The sequence below is a fragment of the Theropithecus gelada genome, chromosome 1, assembly GCF_003255815.1.
Source record: "Theropithecus gelada isolate Dixy chromosome 1, Tgel_1.0, whole genome shotgun sequence".
NCBI classification, from domain to species: Eukaryota; Metazoa; Chordata; class Mammalia; order Primates; family Cercopithecidae; genus Theropithecus; species Theropithecus gelada.
In genome coordinates, this window is record NC_037668.1 from 157,835,390 (window position 1) to 157,857,849 (window position 22,460).

General features: G+C 50.1%; 1 long non-coding RNA gene across 2 annotated transcripts; it reads left to right on the forward strand.

The window, feature by feature from the left end:
• The first annotated feature begins 958 nt into the window (after positions 1-958).
• On the forward strand, positions 959-22,133 carry LOC112631377. Of its 2 annotated transcripts, XR_003121114.1 has the most exons (6): positions 959-1,461; positions 4,545-4,729; positions 6,232-6,407; positions 7,594-7,745; positions 17,550-17,642; positions 20,991-22,133. It is a non-coding gene; the product is annotated as an uncharacterized LOC112631377 (long non-coding RNA). The 2 variants fall into 2 exon arrangements; XR_003121113.1 differs by lacking the exon at positions 4,545-4,729.
• The last annotated feature ends 327 nt before the right edge of the window (positions 22,134-22,460 follow it).

Below are 22,460 nucleotides of genomic sequence, written 5' to 3' on the forward strand. Positions count from 1 at the left end.
CGACGGGCTTCAGGACTTGATGGCGTAACCCCCTTCTTCCCCCACGTATGTATTTGCTGGGATCAGGGGCGCTGTCTCTGTGTATGTGGGTGCTCTGTCTTTCTCACCTTCTTTCTCGATTTTTGCTATTTATTTCTCTGAGGGAGGGTTTCTTCCCACTTTAATTTCTTTTCCCTAGTGTCAGCTGCTCAAGCCTGACCAGGGTAGAGGAGAGAGGAGTGAACCATCCCCTGCTTCCCACCTGACCTCCCAGCCTTTACCCTATTTCCTTCTAGTGGACAGACAGACTGGTTCTCCAAGTTGTTTGGGTGTCAGCGTCCATCTGTCTGTACGTGCAGGTCTTGTGTGGAAGGTAGGGGAGTGAGAAGTGCCAAAAGGAAGACAGAGGGACAGTTTTTTCCCAGGGGTTGTCTTATTGGAAGGTCTGGCCCTGGGAATCTGAGGCTGGTGGGGAGCTGAGTGGCCAGGGTGGGGTGTGGGCTGGGAGAAGTGGGGTAAAGCTGGTAGGTTTGTCACTGCGTAGTTGGGAAAAGTGGGGAATGGTGACGCAGTCACTGTTGCATCTGGTTAGGAGCTCTATGGGGACAGGTAGTGAGACTCCTGGGGTCTCTGTGGCCAGCTGAGAGGGGTTAAGGATGAGCTGAGAAGGGAAGCTAGCATTTAGAGATTAAATGTCATCCTTTTGGCGTTGGAAAGTTGTTTACCTTGCGCTCTCTGTGTCTCCATGTTGGCTCCCTTCCAGTTCACATGTGATGGCCTTCCCTGTACTGCTGCATCATTAACTAAGTGACTGAGCTGGCCTTCCATTGGCCAGGGGAGGGCTCTCCTTCCAGACACTTCCTCTGATTGGTGGGTGGGCCAATGGCAGGTGAAAAGCTTTTTTTGATTGGCTCAGGGCAGGGTATCAAATCTGAATTTGCATTTCACTTGCTTAAAGGGGAGCGGGGAGAAGCCCAGCAGCTTTCTAAAATCTCTTTAGGGGTGTGCGTAGGCTCCTGTGTCTATGCCTGCTTTTGACTGCCCAGTTGAAGCCTCTTCCTATGCCTTTTAAAATTTCACGCACTATAAGGAGGAAGAGCTCGGGGCTCCCAAAACTTTTTATTTAGAGGGAAGAATCCTAGGGAGATGGGTATGCAGAGGGTTGACCAAATTGGAAAAAAATATTTATTCTGTAGTTTGGTGTTGGAAAAGGGAATTTTCCAATCAGCCACACCTCGGTGTTGCGGCAAAATAATTCTTGGCTCCCCTGGAAACGCATGGGCAAGGTAGGGCAGAGCTGCTGCTGCTGATACTGCCACCACCCTGGGCTTCCTGCTGACTCTGGGCTACTCCCTGGGGACAACAGATTTGCATTGACGTCCGGGGCTGTCCAGAGGCCCTTAAGAGCCAGTTGTGAGCTGAGCCCAGTATGGGAAAGATCTGCCTTCTGGAAGCTACTACTACTACGTGGTGCTTGGAAAGGTGAGGATGGGGGACTGACCCCAGGAAACTGCTTGGAAACTGCGTATTTGGTGGGATTTCCAGAAAAGTCAGCGGGAGACGGGAGGTTTGGAGGCCCCGGGTTAGAAAGGTTTGTCAGTCTAGGGAATGAGGAGAATCAGAATAAAACTAGGGCAGCAGGCTGTTCGCCTTTGGTTGGGGGAGGGAGGCCTCGAAAAATCAGGGTCCCGGCTCTCTAACCTGTCTTTGTCGCAGGTCTCACATTTGTGGGGAGGGGGTTTACCAAGACCTGCGCCATGCGCGGTGGCCCCCACCCGTGACTGCGCATCTGGAAGCGCAGTGCGCCCTGGGTCTCTGGCCTAGGACGAGCACCGCCCTTCTTATTACATAACTGAGGGCATGGCACGCGCCTTCTCGGCCCTTCCTTGCAACCCTACCTTCTTGCTCCCCAGGGCCCATAGAGCTGGGGAGGGTCTGACTGGGGAGCAGTGAAGGTCTCCAATCCCTGGGAGGGCTAACTCTTGTCTAGTTACTGGCAGGAGCTAAGCTTGAGGACAAAAGTGGTGGTCTTCTAGCCTCATCTTGGGGAAGAGGCTACAGAACATCCTTCTGAGTGCCCCATACCACCTATGACCCCTAGGGCCTCTCTGGTGGAGGGAGTGGCACCCTTCTTTCACTCATGTCCCGTCTGATTTTTGAGAGGATGTTTCTGAAGGAAAAGACGTGATGATTGTGGGGGACTTAGTTGGGAGGTAGTTTTGACAGTTTACTCCCCTTGTCACTGGCTTCCCCTCCTTTTCCTGGGTGGGTTTATGATCTTTCTGGACTCCTCTGATGAGCTGCCATTTTGGAGCCATTTCTGCTGGTCTCCGACATGGTGGCGTTGGTTTTTCTGTCCTGCTGTGCCAGTTCCGCAGAGTGGGCGGGGGGGCGGGGGCTATGACGGAGGAGGGGAAGGGGGGGCAAAAGCACAGCAGAGGCGGGCACAGTGGTGGCTGCCGCAGTGAAGGTGGCTCCAGGGGCAGAGCCGCCCAGTCCCACCCTTGGACACAGTCCTGGGTGGGGATTCAGGTGGAAGGCATCTGGGTAGGGGTTCACCACCTGGGCCTGGCTTTGCCAGAGTGTGAGTTTCCCATGTCCTCATCAGCCTGATGCTTGGAGTAGTTCGGAAAAGCCGAGTGTCTGAATGAGAGTGGAGGCAGAGGCTCAGCAGCTCATCTCAGACGTGTCAGACCCGTGGTTTGTGTTCCCCAAATAGGCTCTGTCTCCAGCAGCCTCCCTGTGGGGACAGGGAAGTGAGGTACATGGCAGCGTTGAGGATCTGTTCGGATGGTCCTGTCTGCTTACTGTTTGTCTTCTGTTTCTCCTTCATGACCCCTGCCAGTGCCATGGTTCCAGCTGTAGTCCTCTTGTGAGGCTCCCCGCTGCCCATTCCCCCTCTCTCCAGGCCCTTCTGCGTGCAGCGGCCATCTTGTCTTTCTTGCTCAGAAACTTAAAATGGTTTCTCATCATTTCCAGAGTAAAATTCCTTCCCTTTAGCGTGATGCTCAATGCTATCCGTAACTGGCCTTAGGTTTTCCTGTACAGCCTTACTTCTCTCAGTTTCTCTTGGTGGACCACAGGTTCCAACAAAACCAGGCAACTTCCTTTTCTTGCTTTTCCTATCTGTTTTCAACAGTGATGTTTTCCATGCCTCCTCTCCTCTGCATCCACCTGTGGGAGTCTCACTTTCTCCATGGACCTCTCCTGATTTCCTTTGCAAGAAGCAGTTCTCATAACCACCCTTGCCCCTTCGGCCAAACTTCAAGATAGTCTGTCCCTTTTTATGGTACTTTTGTTGTGTTGTTATTCTTTGTGTATAAGTCTTATGTCACCTATCAGATTGGGAGCTCCAGGAGGGAGTCTAGAGAAAGGAGAAGGAAAACAAATACCTATTTGGTGCCTTCTGTTTGACCGATACCAAGTTAGACACTTTCCCTGCAGTTACTTCATTTATTTCTTTCCATAGCCCTGTGAGGAGCATCCCATGGCTACTAAGTGGTCTGGTCATGACTAGAACCCTGGTCTTCCAAAGCCTTTACATTTTTCCTCTCTGAATTCTTGGTATTTACAAGATGCCTGTTATGAAGTAGATCCCCAAAATGTGCCTATTTAAGGAATTTTGTAAGTCCCTAATGCTCTGAGGGAGTTTGGTCAGTCTTGTGTCCATGGTCTGGGTCCCTTACACTGTTCCTTGACACTGTCATTAACTTTCTCCTCTTCCTTTGCGGTCAGGTTCACTCAAGATGATGGCTCTTTTCTTGTAGCTGAAATTGATGGATTAACTGACTCAGTTATCCTGGTTGCCTTCCTCGTGCAAGAGGAGGGAGAGGTGGAGTGGGATATAGCATCTTCAAAGCCAGAATAAGCTCCAGAATTAGGGAGCAGGGAGCAGAGACACTGGACTTTGACAGACCTAGGTTTTCATTGTGATCCTGCTTCTTCTTAGCTGAATGACTTTAGACAAGTCATATGATTTCTCTTAAGTTTTCATGTCCTGGTTCAGTGAGATGGAGCTACTACAACTGTTATACAGAAATGTCTAATATATTGGCAGCAGATAGGTTCCCATCCCTGCCCAGTGGTTTATCAGGGACTTAAAATGGGAGTGTAGCAGAGGGCTAGAGAAGAAATGGGGGAGACAGGAGCTCCTGTGCCCTAAGTAGTGTCACAGCAGGGGCGCGGAGGAGGTAACCTAGGCATTGCGCACCTCAAGCCTGCAAGGAGGTACTGTCCCCCACCTAGCGTAAATACCCCTTTACTTCTGCATCAGGAACATGCTGTGGCATGGAGTGGTGGGGGCTGGCGACAGCAGAGGGAGGGTCAGTGAGCTTTCCCGGGAGTCTTTTGATGCCAGTTAGTTTCCCTTCTTTCTGAATCTCAGCAGTGGCTGCCTGCTTCCTGATGCTGCTGCGTCCCATGGGAGGGGAGCTGGGCACCCTGAAGCCCCTCGTTACCGATTCGGGGGCCGCGGAGCAGAAAGTGACGACAGCCAGTGAGTCGTCAGTCGACGGCAATGGGGACCCTGGTGACGGCTGCTTTGTTGTTTTTTTCCTCTTTGGAAGATGACTCAGTGTATCGGGAGCCGGGAGATGGAGCTCTCAGCAGAGTGGCCAGGATGTTCTGTCAACATGAAAGCTGCAAAAACAGCTCGGGGCTCTGAGCTGATCCTTAGCCTGGGGTCATTTTCAGGGAGGGCTGGACAGAGAAGGCGGCCACTGCCCGGGCATCAGGATGGGGGCGACACCAGGTAACTCAGCAGGGCTCTGGGAACCCTTGTATTTTAGAGTCTGAAAAGAAAATAATAGCTGTGTGTGTTATTAGATGAGCTTGGCAAATAGGGTCACTTTTTGAGTTCTTCCCACTAGTCCCAGATGACAGACATCGTCCTAGGGCCCAGGAAGTCCTCTGGGATTTTTCACCGTAGTTCTGTTTGTGATGGTCTTGGTGGTCATTGCCTTGAATGAAGGGCTATTCGCTTCTTGGGGTGGGGGTGGGCCAGGCCGACATCAGTGCATGCGGGCGCACCTATACCCCGGGAGAAGTGGCTGTGGTGGGGCTGTGGCGTGGCTGTGGCGTCTTCAGAGTCCTCTGCCGGGCGGCGTTTCAAGATGGCGGCTCCGCGTCGCCGTCACTAAGCTAAAGGCCGGCTCTTGGGCAGCCTCCGTCAGCCTCCCCTTTCCATATTGACCCAAATCAGAGCTTCCCTTCTCCGCTTCATCTTCTTCATTTTCTTCTTAGGTGAAACAGTGGGCCTTGAGTTCTTGACCCTTTTAATTTTGTTTGCGTCATCATGGCGGCTGTGGGTTCTAGGCTTTTCTCGATGCCGCAACCTTGCGCTATAGGCGCGTGATCCCCGCGCCCCGCCCCGCCCCGCCCCGCCCCGCCCCGCCCCGCCCCGCCTTCTTGCGACGGAGAGCGAAGATGCACCTCTACTGCCACTGAATGCCGGCCCAGCCGTCCTCGCCTTTCTCTCCTCTACCACCGCAGTGGGAGCATGGGGCAGAGGGGCAAACAATTGTGTATGAGGATGAGGGACAGCCTGGTCCGCGTCCCCTCCCTCCTTTCGCTGGGTACTATTTTTCAGTCTCATGCTTTCCCACGGATGATGCTAGCAGTGACATTTGCCACTGAGCACCTCCTCTTCTCTCCAAGGACCTCCCAGGGTGACTCATTTGGGATCTCTGGTAGGAGTGGCTCCTGGGCCTTGGGAGCCAGAGCAGGGCAGGGAGATGTGACGGAGGTCACATGAGAGAGTTAAGCCGGGCAGGGAATGGGAACTAGCCATCCCCACTCAGAGTGCAAAGGCAGACACAGCCCTTTCATGTCATGTTTTGCACCTGAGTAGAGAGCAGCTTACCCTAAAAAGATTGTTTATGTATATGGACGTTGGAACCTTTCCTGTCTCATTTTCTTTGTCCCAAGCTGTGTATATGATAAGAGCCTGGATTTCGGGCTTCAGGCAGCTCTGTGGTCCCTCAGGTTCGTTTTCTGAAAGAGGTGGTAAACAGGTCCTCCTTCATCAGACCCTGTATCCGCTGTCACTGACCTTTCCCCAGGACATAGGTCCCATGTCATTTTGCCCAACATTGTCTTGCTTCTTTCATTGGCTGGTGGACAGCAGCTGAGGGTCATGAACCCAGAGCCACATACTAACCCCAGATGGGACTCTGGTTGGAATCTGCTCAATTCATTGCCTGGTTGGCTCTCTGAGCTGAGCCCACCTGTCTTCCTTTCTCTTCTTCCTCACAGAGGACTCAGGAGAGCGCAGCTTGCTCTGTGAGTGGGTGACAACCTCTTGGCGACTCAGGCTCAGCTGAGGATGGTGCCAGTGTGCCGGAGACAGCCATCATACTGCCGGATAGAGTGGCTCACTTGCATGTATTTGGAACAAAAAAAGGAGATGCCTGGCAGCCCCGCTCTCTGCAGTAAGTATTCATCTGCATTCTTTTACATTCCTTTATTTCTTCGAACATCAGAAATGGATAGATGTTTATTGAGCCCAGCCACCTGCTATGCCTTCTCCATTCTTCTCCCACACACCCCGCCCTTAGTCCTCCAGAAGAGAGGACTAGATTGATTTTCTCATGCTACTGGATAGCTGCAGAGAAGCTAGAATTTGCTGTTCAGCCCCCACACATCCCCCTCACATTTGGGAGCAGTTGATTTTCCCTAAAACAGAGCCAACCGCCTGTGTCCCTCAGTGCGGAGTGTTAATGGGCTGCCTGGAAGGACCCTGTGTGCCCTCACGGCCCCCAGCCGGGAAATGAGGCTCCCCATTGGCTGGCAGCGGGAGGATGGTCCTTGCCAGCACCTAGCATGGTTCTCTGCCAAGTTCTAGCTCCACATCTCCAGGCTGGTAGGAACCTAGACTATATATAGCATTGTGCTAAGCAATTCTTATCAGACATGTCTGCCCTCCCCTGTGGGAGTGGAGCACTTCTATCAGAGAACCAGAACCTAGAGAGCATGAGCCATCTCCAAGGGCCTTTTATTCTGGGAAGGGGTGTGTGTGTGTGTGTGTGTGTGTGTGTGTGTGTGTATGTATGTATGTGTGTATCTGTATCTGTCTGTCTGGTTCAGAGCTGCTTACTTTCCTCCTGTGTTTCAGATGCTGATAGATTGAAAGGTCATGCTAGATGAAGGTGCTGATGTGGGATGAGGGCCAGAGGGGCTGATAGCTCTCCAGTGAATATTGAGCTTAGAGGGAGAGAAGCTAGGGGCATGTGACATGGCTGAAGGTACAGTTGTGCCCTACATCAAAGACCAGCCTCCGCTTTCTCTTCCTGGTTTCCTGTTTGCCATGCTTTGCCCAAGGATGTCTTTTGACCTCTCTCTTCCTTCTTTCGGACCTCTTGCATTCCCTGCCTTCCTCTACCACTTCTTCCTCCCTTTGATTTTCTTTAGGATATATGAGGGCAAACACAGTGATTGGCATCCTGGATCTGTGTCTACTCTTCATCCTTACCCCTGTTTGGGGTTTCTGGAGATCTGGCTCCAGTTGGGCAGAGAGGGCTCAGCTGTCCTCTGGAGGAGTTTTGGTGGTGGGTGAGCATGTTGTGCTGGCTGGTTCAGGGCAGGGTGGGTTGGATATTCCCCTCTTTCCTCTCATAGGTGCTGTTGAGCCACCAATTTTTGTGGTTTTGTGACCACAAGTGCTGACTGATGTCACATGACTCCAGTCTTGTCAGTGAATCATCACCAGGCTGCTTACTGGAAACTGGATGCAGCAAGGAAATAGGATTTAACCACTCTCTACCTCCCAGGTAAGTCCAGCGTGGGCTGCTCCCTCCAGCCTTCCCCATTCTCCTTCCTTCCCATGAACACCATTTTCTTATTCCGTTGGGGAATCCTCAGACGTCTCCATTCAGAATCTCCCAAACAATTGTTCTCTTTTTTGCATTCTCCTCCTTCTGGCTTTTCTGTGAATGGGGTTAGTAACCAGCACAGGGTTGGGGGCAGGATGGGCAGCTGAAGTGGTCGGGCTGTGCGGACGTGTGGGAGATAGCTGGGTAGTATTGCTGGGTGTGGCAGTTGGCAGATCATTTGGGCCTCCCACAGTAACTGAATAGAAACTCTCCTTGGCTCCAGCATCCAGCAAGAGGTTCTGGGTTTAACCCCTCTGCAATCCTGGGAGCCTTCCTGGTGCCTGGGGATTCTCTCCCCTGTATAGTCTCAGTGGATAGCCTGTCTTAACTCTAGATACATTTTGCCTTGATGGGGCTTAGTCTAGGTTGGTGGTCTAGAGTTTGGACTGGGCTGAGCAGTGAGCTTTGGGACTCTCCCTAATTTGGGGGTTTCTTTGAATGAGCCACTTTCTTCCTCTAGGCCTTCATTACCTTTGCCTTAAAAACAAAAAAAAAAAAACGAAAAAAAAAAAAACCCTGGTCCAGTAAGCCATTGCAAAGCATCTCTAGGAAGTTGACAAAGAAATGCTTTTTTTCTGCCTCACTTGTTGCCGGTCACAATAATAGCAGTGGTGATTAAAAATGAAAAATGATGGTAGCCTGCAGAATCGGGGAGATCAGTGGCATCATTGATACAATTCACAAAGCAGACTCTTGGTGCCCGCACATCACTTGGAAGTCTCTCTCCTATCGAGTAGATGACTACAGCATTCTTGGCCAGTAAAGCCAGTTGAAATTAGCCAACAGCAGATTGGTCTGGGCTCTAAAGATAAAAGGAATTATGCTGGGTAATTTTCGGAGGTACCTATGGGATCCTACCTCTGGCCACACAGTGGTCGCCTCTCTCTGCTCATATGTTTCGGTGGGGATGGGGGGTTCGTCTTCCTAAGCTGCTCCCGTTGCTATCCAGGGAAGACTAACCAATTCTGCTTCCTGTTATTTTTTATTCTCCTCTGTCCATTTGAGATGAGTCTCTAGGTTGGCTGTGAGCAGCCTGAGGGATCCAGGGCTGTTGGGAAGAATCTGGTGTCTCTTCCTTCAAGGACCCTGACAGTTCTCAGCCCTCCAGCAGTACTGCAGTGAGGGATGGCAGGGGGTGTTGGAGTGGAGAGATAACCGACTTGGGTGCAGCTGGGGAGACTGAAAGGAGAGAGCCAAGTCCCTCAAGAAGTATTGGCTAGAGTCTGGCCAGCCCTGGCTGCTGGCTGTGCTTGGGAGTCTCAGCCCTCACATGTGCAGTGCGTCCCTGGGCATAGCTCTTCGTGACCCCCACTCCCACAAATAGCCCTGTCCTTGGTTAGATTGGGAAAACCAGGGTGGGAAGTAAAGGGGAGGTTGGTTTTGCTCCTGGTCATGCAGTTATCTCTGTGGCCTCTGATGTTTCCAGAATTGGGATTGGTGCTTCCCTGCTGATTTTCCTATTTTTGTCCCTCATCTGGTTCTTTTCCTCCTTGCTCACCAGCCTGGGTTCTACACACATGACATGGGGCATTGTGTGTTGCCAATGAGGATAGCAGAACAGTTGGTATCCCCTGAGAGAGGGGCCGACATATCTGGCACTTTTTTCTTGACCTTTGAATTTCTGAGGTCTGGGAGCCAGGAGGCAGCATGGGGCCTTTCCATCTGGGATCCAGCAGAGGTTAACAGAGCTGGTGGCTCTGGAGCCAAGGTGGTATGGCTTGGCTGGGAGTTGTGAGGGAGAGGCCCTGCCAGGGGCCCTGATTGGTCAGCACCTTCTCTATTCCATTGAATCCTGGTCCGGTCAGCTCTGTGAATTGTTTAATGCATATCTTGGCTCTGTCCCCTGGCTCGAGTGTCCCTAAGGCTGCAGCTACAGCTTTAGAGAGGATCTGTACCTTGTGCTGGTCACTTTTTTTGGGCATGTTACCTCCCTCTGAGATATGTAAGAGATACCACCGTTCCCTACCAGCTGGCTGTCTGTGGGAGGCCTTCATTTTGCTTTGCTTTTCTGAGACTTGGAGTGACTGTGAGGAAAGCATGGACTGAGTTTGCTTTCTTGCTGGCTCCTTCCCCAAGAACTGCTCGTGGACTGATAAAGCCAGAGAACACCTCCAGGGCCCCATGGCCTGTGCAGAGCCCGGTGCCATAGTGTCAAGCCTGTGGGGATGGATTGGGGATGTGGAGGCAGATAGAGCCACGTGGGAAGGTGGTATGTGTGGTTAGATCACAGGAGCAAGTCCAGGAGGGTGTGGGAGGACAAGTCCAGTGCTCAGCGAGGGCTGCCTATCGTGGCCCAGGATGGATGTGTACATCTCCTGTGAAGGATTTGCATCTGAGTGTCTGATACTGAAGGCAGGGTGGTGCCCCGATCAGGGTCTGTAATGAGGCATGAAGTTATGAGATGGGCATCAGAGTTTTTGGTCCAAGGGAAACTGACCTTTTTTAAGGACCCTCCTCTCCTTATCTGATTTCATCCTCAGAACAACCATATGACATAGGGGTCACTTCCCTTTTATAGTTAAAGAAACTGATTAAGTGACTTAACCCAAGGTTATGTATTTGGTAAGTGAGGTTATTGAGATTTAAATGCATGCACTTGTTATTCCAAAGCCTCTACGTTCTCCTTACTCTTTTGGGCTGAAGTCAGACATTTTTGTGAACTAAGATCCTCAGGGGACTGATGTGAACTAGAGCGAAAAGGCAGACACCCAGAGGAACTTTCCAGTCACTGGGGACAGTTGTGCCACATTCCTTTTGGGGGAGGCAGGGCAGACGCAAATGCCCTTTGGTAGCCATGGACAGGCAGAGCTGAGTAAGGCCAGTACATGGCGTCTGCTGCTGTGTATGGAGCCTCTGCTATATGCCAGGGGCCGTGCCAGGCGCTGGAGATGCAGAACTCAACAAAGTCAAGTTTCCGCTTTCCTGGGGCATACATTCTAGTGTGGAGAGACACCGCTAATAATGATTTTTAAAAAGAATTCAAAAATGTACAGGATAGGCATCTATGGAGATTGTGTGGGGATGAAAAGGGGGACCCCCACACACATAAGGAGGAGAATCCAGATGATAGTCAGAGGAATCTAGAGACTTAGGAGCTCAGCCACCTGCAGCCACATCAATTGAGCTTTCCTTCAGGGAGTTAGGACCGGCACAAACTAACCCCCTCTTTTTTCCTAGGGAAATCCATCCAAGGTCCCCATAGCTTACAGGAACTTGTCATGAGTCAGGGATCAAGGTGGGGTAGATGTCAAGCCTTTGGTCTCCAGCAGACCGGTTCTCTCCTGTCTGCCACGGTTGCCGTTGGCTTTCCGCCTCATGCCCTCCTAGGCATCAGCTGACTTCTTTTCTCGGGCTGGCCACTGTGCCCCATACTTGCCATGCAACACAGGGAAACATGCAGGTTAGATCTTTGCCGAGCCACTGGTCAAATGTTCCTGCAGGGGGCTGGTTCTGAACTTAGCCTGTCCTGCCAGGACAAGCCGTTCCCAGAGTTAATGGTCTCGCGATAGGGAAGGGATGGGCACCAGGCATAGAGAAGTGACCTGTGCCAGATGCTTGGTTGAGCTCTGTGTCTTGAGAGGCAGAGGCAGGTTGGTGGTGCTGGGGACAGGGCAGGCATGTGTCATGTGTTCAGCGCATGTAGCTCCAGGGCTCGGGACTTGTTTACTTGGTGGAAGAGACAGCGGACCTGCGAGTCAGGCCATGTGATTCTTCGCTCCTTGGCTGATCATGGACAGCTGACCCATCAGACTGCACACACTGCCATCTGCTGCCAGAGGTCTGAAGTTGCACAGGGATGAGGTAGTGTAGTTGGGGGTGCTCAGGGAGGAGGAAGGTCAGGAAAGTGGGGTTTGTATTGCTCTGTGTTGAGGAGTCAGCAGACCTTGATTCTGGTCCTAGCTCTTGTTGGTAAAAACTCACTCACTCTCGTCCTTTCACCTCCAGTTTCATTATCTGTGAAATGAGGGGATGGAATCAGAATCTCTTTGGAGGTTCCAGCTTTATCCTGGGGCCTCCCTGAATGTTCATGGAGATCTTCCTTAGCCAGTAATTCAAGATGAGGAAAACTAGGCCCAGGTTTCCACAAGAGAAGGGGAGGGATCTTGATGACCAGTCTCAAAGCAGCTGAAGAGGTACGGTTAGAATTAGGGTGGGTGGGTGGGAGGAGGTAGATTTTAAAGAACCTCCCAGAAGTGGAAGCAGAGGGCTGGAGGTTTCGCGAAGGTGTTGATGAGGATCCACCGGGTGGCAGGGGACATGGCTACGGGCTTCTCCTGGGAGGCTTGTTGGAGATGGGGTTATGTGGGAGCTGCTGGGGGCCTTGCTCTCCTGCTCTGGGAGAGATGCTCCATCCTGTCTGGCCCTAAACCCTGGAGAGAGAATGCAGCTGTGGGTTGAGGGAGAGTCTGTGCCCCTTGCTTTCAGGAAGTTTTCCTTTATATTTAGCCTTCTCTTTTCATGTGTGTTTTGAGGCCCTCGACTAAAAAATTAAATTTAATTTAGAAAAGAAACAATGAAAAAAATTTTAAAAATATCTCGGAGCCACTGGTTCCATTTTGGCTTTTTAGTCTTGAGTCACGCTTAAAAAGATAGCAAAATAAAACACATACAGGGAAGCCAAAAGTCCCAGGCCCAGCCAGACTGGGGCTAGGAGTGGCTGGGACTCTGGCCTAGCTTCTCCACGGCAGTGTTACTCCCAGACATACACCACTTCTGCAAGGCTGTGTGGGTAGGAGCCCCTGGGGCTGAGGGGGCACATCATGCAATCTGCTAAGCAGAATGTAGAGTTTTAAAATAGCTACATTTCTCCAAGACACTATCTGCTTGCCGCTTTGTGGGATGTTTACCTGGGATTAATAATAGCTGAGTGCCACCCCGCTGCCAGTATGGAATAGCAAACAGCGATCTGGGCTAGGACTCAGGCAAGAGAGGAATTGAGTAATAACCATCGTGTCAGCTCATAGTTCTTTTCACACTTGCTGGTTCATTTGGTCCTCACACAGCCCTGAGAGGGTAGGTGGTCTTATCCTTGTCGTTGGTAAAACTCAGCCAGAGAGTCCATCCTGCCAAGATCTAACTGCTTGTAGCTGCTTCTCGCGGGTCTCCCATTCAGGTCCTCTGACTTCAGCTGTCATTTTCTTGGGGTTCTGACTAGTGGGTCAGCGACAGGAGTAGGGGAGTGGAGTCTTTGGCAGTTTCCTTAATTTCTGAAGGCCTTAGAGGGCCTAGAGATTCCTTTTCTATATGTTGAATGGGAAATGAAACCTCAGCATGTCCAGGTCCTCCAACTCTCTGATTCTTCAGACTTCTTGGAGCTCTTGTGAGAACTGGCTTGCACTTCTTGGCTGGGAAGCCAGCCACTCACCATGTGTTCTTGGAGAGGTTTCCTGTATTTGGAAGCTTCTGGAATATGTGATGCATCAAACCACTGTGACACATCTGTATGGCACCTCATGCCTATGCACACAGGCATGCATCTGAGTGCAGCTCACTTAGAGATGAGGCCCAGTGTGGGGTCTTTGAGATTTTTTCAACACACTTGTAAGAGATGCCCTGAGCCTTGCCCAGCATGCATGTTGTGTGTATGCTACCTGTTTGCTGGCTAATGTACAGCGGCTGCTGGAAGCCTTGGCTAATGTACAATGTAAAGTAAGGGACTACAAAGACTGGCTTCAGCTCTGAGTGTCTCCTTCATGATTGACTTGAAAAAGTAGGGCTTACCCACAGAGAGAAAGGTGGGTAAGAGAACTCATGGGTGTCAGTTTTCCTTAAAGGCAGAGCATAACCCCCCAGTCTTTATAAGGGCTGCTAAGGCACAGTATTGGACAGCAGGACTTCTTGGCCAGTTAGCCCTCTGAGTGACCTTTGTTTAAATAGACCTGGAATTTGTATGAAGGGGGAAATAATGGTTTATCTTTATTTACAGCTGATTTAGCCACGATGGTTTAGACTTTTTCTGTGGATATTCCTTTAGGGCAATTGAGGCTGGACAGGGCAGCATGCATATGTGTCTCTGAATGTCCGTCCTTTTGTATTTCCGGAATACATCCTTGGCTCATACAGAAACCCTGTGATGGGGAATCCACAGCGGAATTGTTTTAGTGGATAAAGCCTTCTGTAGCTTCATGTGTGAAGATTTGTCATGTTGGACCCATGTTGGACCCAGTTCATTCTGTTCACTTGAAGGATGGAAAAGAGAATGGGCAGAATTTCAGCAAGGAGAGTGATTTGGGTTAGACTTCTGAGAGAACTGTGCATCACCTCTGCTGAGGGTTCCTGAGGAAAGATGAAGCTTCTTTATTTGAGGTAGGAGACTGGGTGTCTTCCACAGGATCCTCCCAGTCCAGAGTCTGTGGCACTTTGAGATGGTCCCTGGAACAGCATGAGGTCTGGGTGCCAGGATCTAGAGCAGGCATTTCTCTCCATCTTTCCCATCTGCCTTCAAGACAGGCCCAAGCTGGATGGAATTGAGGGGATACATGGGCAGGGTACACCAGTGTAGGCATCCAGCCTGGAACTTTGACCTTGTTTCTCTTTGCAGAGAGAACTTCTGGCACTGATCTTAAGGAACTGGTGTTACTTGCATATAAAAAAAGAGAAAGTCATGTTGTCCCTCATCTTTTCCAGGAAAGAGCCCTGAGCTGCTCTAATCCTATGATGCGGAGGGAGGAGGGCCATGTAGAGGACGCAGGGCCAGACATAGTTTGCTGGGAAGAAGGTAGGAGGTGGGAGAGGAACATCCCAGGGCAGGCCCACAACTCTGGGAGCCACGTTGCATGCTATACTAAAGACACAGGGATGTGTTCAAATGGGCCTACTATTTAGAGGTAACCCAGAGTCTGAAATAAATCAGTTAGTGGCTAAATGAGAGTTGTATTAAATGTGGAAAATCATATATTCTTTTGTGTCATCACCACCTACAGATTTAGCATCAAAAGTCCTGAAAGGCTGAGGATGGTGAAATGAGCCCTGTCTGTAAGATCATGCTTATTATATATTGACTTTTTGTCTCTCTTCGTTCCTATTTCCCACTCTTTCTTATTCCTTAGATCTACATGAATATTTATTTATGCATGCAGTTGTGTTATTTCCTTGGGGTACAGTTCTTCCAGTGTCATTGGCATCAATGAATGTGTGACTTTGATTTCAAATGTAAACAAACCACTGGCTTACAGCAGGCACCAGCCATCTCTGAGACAAGGGCTCCGGCAGCTGCCTGCAGACGCCCTTCCCCCGTAGCCCTGTACTGTTTCGGCCGGATGCCTGAGATGAGAGTCAAGAGTGTCCTTGCAGGGACCTGCTCGACCCCACGTCATGTGTCCTGCTTGGTGGGTGGTGCTCACACATGCATCTTCCAATCTTATTAGCTGGTACTGCTTTTCACCTTGACCCAAGGAGTGGTGTTGGAAGTTTGAGACTGTACGTACCCTGCTAGGGGGCCAGAGATGACAAGCCCAGACAGAGAAGAAGGGAATGCAGGCTCCTGGCCACTAGCCTCTCTCAAGACAGGTGGACTTTGTGTTAAGCGAACTCATTTAATCTTTTGGGCCTAATAGAAGTGATTTGTATTTTCTCTCCTCTCTTTTTCCTCCTCTCTGTCACTCACCCTCCCCCCACTCCCCAGCCTCCAAAGAATTTAATCTGCTGGACAACAAACAATACTGTTATAAAACTTTGAAAACAAGAGGGCGCGGCCTCCCTGACAAGGAGAAGGGCATGCCGGGTAACGGCCCGAGGGAGCGTGCCAGGCCTGAGATGGAGCCGGGCGAGAGCCCAGTTGGCTGGGTACCTGGGCGCCTGCCCCTGCATAGCCCACTAGCCGCACCATCCCCAGGCCAGAGGGGAAGGAACCGAAACAAAAGGGGGGGGCAGAGAAACGCTTGAAAAGGGAAGTTGCACATGTTCCCCTCTCTCTGATCTGATGGGAATGCACTAGACTGTGAAACTTCCTCCTCCACCTCTTCTCCCGAGCCCCTCCCTCCCTCTTACCCTCCTTCCTCCTCTCTCCTCCCTCCTTTCTCCTCTTTCCTCCTCCTCCCTTCTGCTACTCACTATTCTTGAGCCTGGCAGACAGAGGTCCTGATAGCAGAATGAGGCTGGAATAGCACCATAGGTGCAGCTACCAGCTGGGCCAGCCAAAGGAGAAGGAGAGAAAGTGGGCTCGCAGTTGGCTTTGGACTCCAACCTACCCTCTGTCTGGCCCAGCCTCCTTCCCTTCTATTAGGGAAGTGGAACCACGTCATGTCACAGGGTGTGCCCAGTCCATGTGTGTGGACCAGGTGTGTGCCCAGGTACTGGGGAGAACTGCCAGTCAGAGGTTAGTTCAGGAAGCACCCTGGGCTTCCTGGTGCCCCCCTCGGGCTGTGCTCTGCTCTGGGGAAGGTGTTTGACTTGTTGAAATGCTCTCTCCTTTGAGATGCTGTGCTCTCCCTCCAGGGGGGAGCAGAGGCTGTGCTGCAGAGGCTGGGGCATGCCTCTGGAGGAGCTCTTGGGAACAGGAACGTGCTTCTCCCAGCGAGAGCAGCCATGCCGTCTTGTGAATGTGGTGCCTGGTAGGATACTGCGTCTGTTAGTTACTTCTTCTTGGTGGCTGAAGGAGGAAGTCACCAGCTCTGCCTTGGGGAGGTGCGGAAGCTGGGCTTTGGGGCGTCTCCTTCCCTACCTCCAGAGTTAGATTTCACCTGAGACTGTGGTTTCACTTTTGAGTCCATCTTCACTGAGTCAAGCAGATAATTTAGGAATGACCAGGGAGCAGTGTTGGTTTGCCTTTGGATCTGCATTGGTTTGGACCCGTGAACTCTGTGGTGGGCATTGTGTTTGTGTAATAGACCATTGGTATGCTCATTTTTCCTCTCGTGGAAAGCACTAGCTTCCTTGAAAGCAGTTCAGGGCCATGCCTATCCTTCTGTGCCAGAGCTGAGCCCTTCTACTGGGGGGATGTGGAGACACCGAGCCCCAGTCTTCATTCCACTCCTCCTCCTTCCCTTTGCCCTCCACTGTCTTTTGCTGTCCCCCAAGCTTATCCCAGGGGCAGGGTAACCTTGGTGCATCCTCCTATCCAGCCAGCAATCCCGACCAGGGGCCCTGTGCCTGGACTGAGTCTAGGCTTTTTTGTCAGTAGTGTTAAGGGATGGACGGAAAACTGAACTTTTAGGAGTGCAGCTGCCTAGGAACATAGACCTCCATACCTCTGACCTAGGGGAAACCAGAAAAACTGATACTGGGTCCACATAGGCTTGGAAGGCTGTTACTTCTTGCGTTGTTACCTGAGTGGCAGTTTGAGGGGCACTGTGGGTTTGGAGGATGTGGTTCCCACACTGGGGCTCAGGGCCTGGGAAATGCAGTGGTCCCTGGGTTCTGAGTCCTCCTTTGAAGGCCACCCTGCCAGAAAGGAAGAGCCTAATGGAGGTTTCTGGGGACTTTGGGCCAGCCAGTAACTCCATGCTCCCTCTTGCCCACCCTTGGCCCCTCATGTGTATACCCTTCCTTTTGTCACCCTTCCCTCTGATTCACAGCCCCCACCCCGGCAGCTAAAGACAGAATGTCCAGGCTGCTGCCTAGAATGACAGGAAGCTGGGCTGCCCTTTCAGTTTATACATGCAATGGCCTGGGACTGTCTCTTGAGGGCAAGACATTCCCCTTTTACAAAAGAGCCTTCCCCAGGCCCCTCTCTTACCAAGATGAGCTCTTCCTTACTGCCAGGAGCCCTGAAATCAGCATTCCCAGAGGAAAGAAGATGGCCATCTGGGCTTGGCTTCCGGCTCCCCCCATCTGGCTGGAACACACATCAGTCACGTAAGTAGCTGTGACTCAGCACCTAGCGCTGCCTTGGCAGAACCTTCCCACGTTCTGGATTTGCACACAGTGTGGTAGCGCAGCACAAGCAAGCAGGGTTAGGCAACTGGGGGCCAGTGTCTGTTTGTTCAGTGGGTTTGCTTGTAGATTTCAGAAACGAGAATTCCTTCACCTTCCCATTTTCTTCCGGTGTTATTTTTTACGTACCATGCTAGGCTTTAAAGACAAAGCATCATTTACAGAATGAAGCAGAAGCTGTCTTTGCATCTCCAAACTGTTTTTAACCAACAGCCTATAGATTGTATTTAACCCTCAGATGTGTTTGACCTGCACGGGTTTTGGTTTTGGTTTTGGTTTTGGTTTGAGACAGGGTTTCACTCTGTAGCCCAAGCCGGAGTACAGTGGCACAGTATCAGCTTGCTGCAACCTCTGCCTGCCAGGCTCAAGCAGTTCTCATGCCTCAACCTCCTGAGTAGCTGGGACTACAGGTGTGTGCCATCACACCTGGCTAGGGTTATTTTAATGTATCTGATTTTGCATGCATTTAGACAAAGTACGGCCACTCCAGGACACTGTATTTCTGCTGCCTGCTGTTACCACTTCTCTGTCTCAGGTTTCCTGCCTGAGCCCACTGAGCAGCCTACCTCAGCCTCCTCTCTTTACATGTGAAGACACTGAGGCCTATTCAGGGCAAGTGGCAGGTCCCTGTTCTCAGAGTTGGGGCCAAGCAGGTATTAAAACCATTGTGTTCTGATTCTCTGTGTGCCTAGGCAGATGAATGCCTGGTGTGAGGTGGAGAAACCTCCAGGTAGAATGTGGGGACAGAAATGGACCAGGCTGGAGTATAGCTCCCACACCTTTTCCCTGCATGGCAGCACTCACAAGACTGACATACCCACCCTTCTGGGTGGGTGGTTTTCCTCCCCAGACAGCCATGCCAACGCTTTCACCCTCGGCCAGTTTGTTTGGAGTCATTAGGCTGAGGTGGGTAAAACCCGTCACCCTCCTTGGATGGCAGCAGGCCGGGGTTTTCACGGGCTGCCTTCTTACAGGTGTAGGTGGCCTTCAGGCATGGTACCAAGGAGAGCAAGCCCCTTCCAGCCCTTGTCAAACTAACTGGCTGCTTCCTAGCAGGGAACAGCCACCAGCTGGCTTCAGCGAAGAGTCATTGCTCAGCTAACTCTGAGAGGAGAAAACTGGTTCTATTGGGAGGGCTGAGACCTGAAGGACCCCTTTTAACCAGTGGAATTGGAAAGGCAAAGGATTTCAATACTAACGTGATTTTTTCTCCACTTCTTTTAGAGTGTTTAATTAAAGTGATGCATTGTTAATGGCTTCTTATCTCTTCTTCCAGAGAGTTAAGAGTTAAATTTTAGAATCCAGGAGTGGGGACCCAGACTCTGGCTTCTGTTAATTCCCTCAGTGGCAGTGGCCCCCTGCTATGCACAGCCCCTCTGCTGGACTCCGAATGGTCCCTTACGGGTAGCAGGAGAGACGTTAAATAATCACACTGATGACCAAGTGAGATAAGTGGCTACTAAAGGAAAGAACTTGAGGCTGGCGAGGACCACTTAACCTTCTAGCAAGCCGGGCTAGACTCAGGGAGGCTTTCCTGAGCTGAGGGGAGGATGACTGAAGTTCCCTGGAGTGGTGGGGGGTGGGGGCGGGGCTGAGGGGTGGTAGCTAAGGGAGGGTGAAGGAGAATATTCCAGAAGAGACAACAGCTTAAGCAGGGCCTTGCGATGGAGGGAGGTGCTTTCTGATCACCGCGGAACACCTGTGTGAGGGCTTATAGGAGGGGGTTTGTGGATACTGGTAACTAGAAGTTGATAAGGAAGAGTGGCTAAAATGAAAAGCGGAAAAGTGAGAATCTCATCAAATCCCCTCATTTTACAGGATTTGGACTCCCAGTAATAACTGTCCTTAAACACTCACTCCTGACCTTACAACCAGGCTGTTACCTGGTTAACAAGCCCCAGGTGTTGGCTGCAGTGGTCATCAGTGAGAGCCCTTGTGTGCATATCTGCCCCGGCTCTCCCACCTGTGACTGAGGCTGGCAAGTCCCACCATGGGCCGTAGAGCCTAGTGCTGGTGACAGAATCGCTTGTTGCAGGTTCATCTTTGGCGTCTTTCCCACAGCCACAGCCATGCTGGGGAAAGACGGCAGAGGAGCTAGAGGAGCAGAAGAACAAAGCAAGCTGCCCCAGACCACCCAGCCTTCGCAGAACCCAGATCGTGCTCCTGTCTCCACCTAAGTATAACGTGTTATGTAGTCAGTATGATCCCAATCAGTGCAGAAGTATCACCTAGGAATTTCCTGCCCCACCCACCCTGTTTTGTTCTTAATGAAGTTCAAGAACAAAATGAGATGACAGTCAAGTTATGGAGCAGGCTGCAGTGGGTACAAGGGTGGAAACGCAGTCTTTGGAGTTAGACCTGGGATCTGCATTTATTGGTTGTGTGACTGCAGACAAGTTATTTAGCCTCATTAAGGATGAATTTCTTCTGCAAAAATTGGAATAATATCTGCCCCATACGACTGTTGTGAGAATTAAATATCACAACTTTTGATGTTCAAATTCTATTTCTTACTTCTCCTTCTAGCAACACATACTGTTAGTGCCAGGAACCATAAAAATTATAAGCCTGTATCTGGAGGCCGGAATAATTGGTAGGGAACCTAAAATACACAGTTTCTACCCTGTCTCTTTTCTCTTGGTTATGGTATCAGAGGAAATACACGTATTTTCTTAGCTTCAGACAACCAAAAAAGATGATGCCGTAAGGAGATGGGAAATCTAATTTGGAATACAGTGTGCAAATCTTATTTTCAAGCAGAGTTTGAAAATAAAACTCAATTCTTATGTTAGAGGATTATCTGCTTAATACAATTATAGGGTACCAGTTTAAGTCACATCAGAGGTTAAATAAGATTGCAGATTAACGGGGTCATGTTTGAATGTTCTGATACTTACATAAGAGGTGGGAAGGAGGAACGCATGCTCTTCTCAAATAAGACACATAGAAGAGTTGCCCTGGCCCAGGTGGAAACTCACCTTTGTGTAGCAGCTGGAGCTTCACTCCACAGGCAGATAGGGTGCTTGTGTCCTGATGAAGTAAGAGAATATATCTGGAAACACTTTGTATACTGTGAAATACTATACAAATGCAGGGAAGTATGAATGTAAATATTAATGTATTTTAATGATAATTTTGGCTATTTCATCATATATAATAACTTATGGTGACTGGTATGAAGTTAAATAGAATTAACCTAGAATTAATGAGTTTTGTATTGCTCTCATCTATTTGAAGCATCAGCTGTGACTTTCATGTTGCTTTGCGCAGCACTGTGTAACCTCCTTTGTGCCTTTCCCATGGAGCACTGTGTCATATCACAAGTAGAACTGCAAGAAGACATTTCTCCTCAGGGCAGAGGCTGGGTCTTCCGATTGAATCTCCCTTCTTTCTTCATTGAGATCCTCTTCTTCTGGAAGCTGGTTTCACATGGTGGCTTAGATTTTTCCATCTTTGTATCTAGCACCATTTGAAATCAGTGTTTTAGGAGTAAGAATTGCAGCACAGCCAAGGGTGGACTGCAGAGGAACTGCTGCTCATGGGACTGGCTCCTCTCCTCCTGCCACTTGAGTCTGTTCGAGAAGTCCAGGGAAGAACTTGAAGAACAAAATACACTCTTGAGTTTGTTGGGTTTTGGGAGAAGTGACAGTAGGGAAGGGGGTTGTGTTTAAAATAAACACAGTGGCTTGAGCAGGGGCAGAGGTTGTGATGCTATTTCTGTAGACTCCTAGCAGCCGTTACCAGCATGAATGTGTTGGTAGGGCCTTTGAGTGTGGCAGTTGTCATACTCTGTTGGATAACAATGTATTGGGTATTGGTTGTCATGGGGCAGGGGAGAGGGCAGTACACCTGGAGGACCATTTTGTCCACATCAGCACCGTCAGTCTGCTCTTAGAGGATGCCCTGGAGTATTCCCCGTCAGTTGCGGGGCACCCGAAATCAGACTTGCCACCTGGACTGTCGAGGTGCAGACCCTGGGAGCACCACTGGCCCATCTCTTACACAGGCTGACCGATTTCTCCTGGTGTTCAGAGTCTGTTTTTGTCTAGCACCATTTGAAATCGGTTATGATGTAGGGGGAAAAGCAGCAGCCTCGAAGTCTCATGCCAAGTCTGGGCGGCAGCAGCCTGTGGTTTCCTGGAAGATGGATGGGCAGAGCATGGGGAAGGAAGATCATGTTTTTCCCTACTAACTTCTTTAACTGCATGTATGATACGTATTGCAGAGGTAAGAGATAGTTTAATGGATTTTAAAAAACAAATTACTATAATTTATCTGATGTTCTCAGTTGCATTTTGCTGAAATGTAGTACTGCACTAAATTCTATAAATTGATTGCTGTTGAATTATCTTTCTGTTGAGAAGAGTCTATTCATGCATTCTGACCCTAATAAATTCTATGTTCAGTTGATCATGTCTGTGTTTTTCATCTATTATTTCCCATTCATAATTCTGTGATGATAAGAAGTGGGTCCTGAAAAATTAATTTGCTATGCAGATCTTGCCTACTTCATAAAGAATTCAAAGTAGGTTACAGCCAGACAGACATTAAAAATGAAACCCATTAAGGCAAGAATGAAATTCTGTGAGCCAAGAAATGAAATGAGAGAACAGATTAGGGAAGAGAAGAAATGTTGAAGATCAAGGCTGAGGGATGCTCCCTACTGAATGGGAAAATTGTCCTTGGTTCCCCATGGGCTGTAGACACAGCCCTTCTGCCAGCAACTGTTCCTGCAAGGAA